At 36.1% G+C, this 4634-nt stretch overlaps 1 long non-coding RNA gene across 1 annotated transcript; it reads right to left on the reverse strand.

Moving 5' to 3' along the window:
* Positions 1-398: 398 nt before the first annotated feature.
* On the reverse strand, positions 399-1717 carry LOC113077352 (uncharacterized). Its single transcript, XR_003281307.1, has 4 exons — positions 1654-1717; positions 1414-1527; positions 1255-1307; positions 399-818 (listed from the first exon to the last, which is right to left on the reverse strand). It is a non-coding gene; the product is annotated as an uncharacterized LOC113077352 (long non-coding RNA).
* Between the last annotated feature and the right edge of the window lie 2917 nt (positions 1718-4634).

Raw genomic sequence — 4634 nt, forward strand, 5'->3', positions numbered from 1 at the left:
AGCATCATGATAACGCCACCTAGCGGCGAGACATTGACATATCAAATAATTTCGAAACTCAGCATATCACATTCTACATTTTTCATGGTAAATAAGATACTACATATATATATATATATATATATATATATATATATATAATATATATATAATATATATATATATATATATATATATATATATATATATATTAGTCAAATAATAAATGCATTGTTAGATTGAGATTTTTGAGATTTTTTGCATATAACGCTCTTGCCATACATCACAAGGTTCTTTGGTTCTTCAATCGGTCGTAGGAAAAAGGAAGAAATATTTGATCACTGTTTTTTTTTCTTCATTTTTGTTTTGTTTTCTATTCTTTTTTTATTTCTTTTGTACTATATATATTTTTAGAATACCTGGTACATTATTGTGTCTTTTTTTTTTTTTTTTATGATCCATTTCTGTTCATCTAAAATTGTTCCATTAATATCAATAATAATAATAATGTGACTTTTGGTACGTGCTCCGAATCACTGGTTCGAAACGAATGATTCTAAATTTGCCAAAATATCCATCAGAGCATATTGATATTGTGTGTGATGAAGTTATGAAGTTATTACATTTCCGTGTGGTGAAAAGTAGAACATTTTGAGTTAATGGATGCTGTGCTATTCATTAAACCGCAAAATTAAACTAAAACAGAGCAGCAACATTTCAGCAAATAACAGTAACAGAAGAAAAAGAAAAAGAAAAGAAAAACATCCACGTGAACTCTGATATTTGATAATCACTGATTGTTTATGATGATATTTTCCATACACAGGCTCCTCAGATTTCTGAAAGGAAACACAAACTCAATCAGGAACATGCTGCTGCAGCATTTACAAGAAAAAATAAATAAATAAATAAAAACATATAGCTTCAAAATCCCTCAGAGAGAATATTAATGTGAACTAATGGGTGGAGCTTGTGCAAACACAGAAGTCTGGCCCACGCTGGAGATCAACTTTACTGCCTAAAAGAAACTCATGCGGGCTCATAATTTATCAATAATCATATCTTATTATCTGGAGGAAACATGACATTTTTATGTCTGCTAATATGTTTTGCTTTGTGCCAATTAATGTACTGTGTCTTAGTAATTACACTGAGGTGCAAACAGTAAATAGCATAAAACATGTAGTCCAGATATGATCATGTCAGACCCTCCCACATCTGTTAACACACGCTTCAATCAGACTGACTCACTGCAACAGTCATGAACGATCTTACCATTATTCGAGATGTTGGTTTAAAACCAGCTGTGTATATCTCCTGGATCACAACTGCATTAACAATAATCAAAGTCATGTTAAAACACAAAGCTTTCGATCTTGTATTGAAATGTATGCCTTGGAGATAAATATTTCAATATAGGTGTTAATTACTTACTTTTCTGACCTGTTTTTCTACATTTCTTGCAGATGCAGAAGATCACGACTGCAGCTACAATCAACAGAGATCCAGCAGAGATCAACACTATGTAGAATAAAGATAGGCCCTGATCTGTAACGAACACAATTAGCAATTAGTGTTAGTATATTTGTCGGTCTGATCTTCAACAAACACTATCAAACAATAGCACTGCATAACTGAGAGATTAAATCAACATTAATATCAGCACTGCTGTACCTGAACATGTGTGACAGAGCTGAGTGATGTCCAGATGTTGAGTCTGGTTGCTGATGGGATTGTTGAGCACACAGCTGTAGCTGTTTTTATCCTGATATTCCACCTCCAGAGGTAGAGAGAGACTGATGCTGAGATCAGACACACTGATGCTGGACAATAAACTGTTTCCTTTGTACCAGGAGAGAGTCACATGACCCACATTCACCACTGAACACACCAATGAACAATTCTGCTCTGAGGATGAGGAGATGAAGAACAGTTGTGAAGAGTTACTGCTGATGACAGGAACAGGCAGACGAGCTGGAAACATCAGATGATAAACAGATTTCAAACTTCAGTATGTACAAACTCGATTCCAAAAAGTTGGGACACTGTACAAATTGTGAATAAAAAATAGAATGCAATGATGTGGAAGTTAAATTTTTTTTTATTTTATTTTTTATTCTGAATACAAGATAGATGACATATCAAATGTGTAAACTGAGAAAATGTATCATTTTAAGGGAAAAATAAGTTTAACATTTTAATTTTCATGGGATCAACACATCTCAAAAAAGTTGGGACAAGGCCATGTTTACCACTATGTGGCATCCCCTCTTCTTTTTTTATAACAGTCTGCAAATGTCTGGGACTGAGGAGACAAGCTGCTCAAGTTTAGGAATAGGAATGTTTTTCCCATTCTTGTCTAATACAGGCTTCTATTTGCTCAACTGTCTCAGATCTTCTTTGTCACATCTTCCTCTTTATGATGCACCAAATGTTTTCCATGAGTGTAAGATCTGGACTGCAGACTGGTCATTTCAGTACCCGGATCTTCTTCCACGCAGCCATGATGTTGTAATTGATGCAGTATGTGGTCTGGCATTGTCATGTTGGAAAATGCAAGGTCTTGAAAGAGACGACATCTGGATGGGAGCATATGTTGTTCTAGAACTTGGATCAACCTTTCAGCATTGATGGTGCTTTCCAGATGTGTAAGCTGCCCATGCCACACACACTCATGAAACCCCATACATCAGAGATGTGGGCTTCTGTACTGATGCTGATAACAACTTGGGTTGTCCTTCTCTTCTTTAGTCAAGATGACATGACGTCCCAGTTTTTCCAAAAAGAACTTCAAATTTCGATTCGTCTGACCACAGAACAGTTTTCCACTTTGCCACAGTCCATTTTAAATGAGCCTGGCCTAGAAAAAAACAGCTGCGCTTCTGGATCATGTTTAAATATTGCTTCTTTTTCTCCTTTAGAGTTTTAGCCGGCAGCGGCGAATGGCACTGTGGATTGTGTTCACCGTCAATGTTTTCCGGAAGTATTCCTGAGCCCATGTTGTGATTTCCATCACAGTATCATTCCTATATGTGATGCAGAGCCGTCTACCGGGCCCGAAGATCACAGGCATTCAGTATGGTTTTACGGCCCTGATGCTTACCCAGAGATTGTTCCGACTATCTGAATCTTTGGATGATATTATGCACTGTAGTGATGATAACTTCAAACTCTTGCATTTTTCTCTGGAAACTCCTTCCTGATATGCTCCACTGTTTTTCTCTGCAGCATTGGGGGAATTGGTGATCCTTGCCCATCTTGATTCTGAGGGACACTGCCACTCTGAGAGGCTCTTTTTATACCCAATTCATGTTGCCCAATTGACCTAATAAGCTGCAATTCTTCCTCCAGCTGTTCCTAATATGTACATTTCACTTTTCCGGCTTCTTATTGCTACCTGCCCCAACTTTTTTGGGAATGTGTTGTCTCATGAAATCCAAAATGAAGCCAATTTTGGCATGACATTTCCTAATGTCTCACTTTCACATTTGATATGTTATCTATATTCTATGGTGAATAAAATATATGTTTATGAGATTTTAAATTATTCTATTCCTTTTTTTACTCACAATTAGTACAGTGTCCCAACTTTATGGAATCTGGTTTGCAAATAGTGTTAGGAATATTCTGGTTTCCAGTACACTTAAACACACTTGACAGCATTTGTGAAATTAAGGTCAGATCAAATGATCTCTACTCACCATAGACAGAAAACACTGAATGTTTTTGATGACAGTTTCGCTCCACTTATGTTAGTTCATAGAGTCCAGTGTGTTCAGTTGTGATGTTCATGATGGTTAGAGATCCAGTTTGATCGTCCAGCTTCAGTCTGTCTCTGAATCTCCCATCAGTATCATTATATGTGAAGATTTGTTTCTTTTTCTTTATTTTAGAAAGTTGAGACTTTTCAGCTCCAAATTTCCACAGTATGTCGTCGTCTTCACGTATTTCATGACATTAGTTTTTAAAGTAACAGATTCTCCCTCCATCACTGACACTGATTCACCAAACACACCTGATCAACAAACAGATTTTACAATGATTAAAGCTTCTGATGTTTTACAAAGCCTGAAATCAGCTGTAGTTTGTTACTAAATGTGTTCTGAAAAACATTCAGAACAGCAGAGCATTCATCTGGAACACAACCTATGAAGCTACAAAGTTAATTACAACATGAAATATTCTTCTTGATATCGTATGTGGGAGATATAGATCAGTAGATAAACTTTTTGACTAATGAATTAAAACTCTTGTTATTGTTCATGGTTAATACCAAAGTATTTTTGAAATCATTTTTAAGACAATATTTTCATTTGTAAACCTTGAAATTTAAGTTACATTTCCTACAGCAGTTTCCATTACTTTCCATGATATTTAACAGCTTTGAAGAATGTTACTAATATGAGCCCCCCGAAAAAACACATATATTTCTAACTTACCGATCAGGTGCCACCAGCACAAACAGAATAAAACAAACACGTGAAACATTTTCTTCATGTGCTCAGTGAGAGGTCTGATCTAAACACTTGAGCTGTTCATCTGGTGTGTGAATTCTCCTGAGACAGCGTTTGACCCTCCTACTGTCAAGGCAAGTGCCGAGTGACAGGACTTGCCTTAAAGGGACTTTAATGGGGACCAGAAACTATTGGGTTACC

Source organism: Carassius auratus, unplaced genomic scaffold, assembly GCF_003368295.1.
Source record: "Carassius auratus strain Wakin unplaced genomic scaffold, ASM336829v1 scaf_tig00022400, whole genome shotgun sequence".
NCBI classification, from domain to species: Eukaryota; Metazoa; Chordata; class Actinopteri; order Cypriniformes; family Cyprinidae; genus Carassius; species Carassius auratus.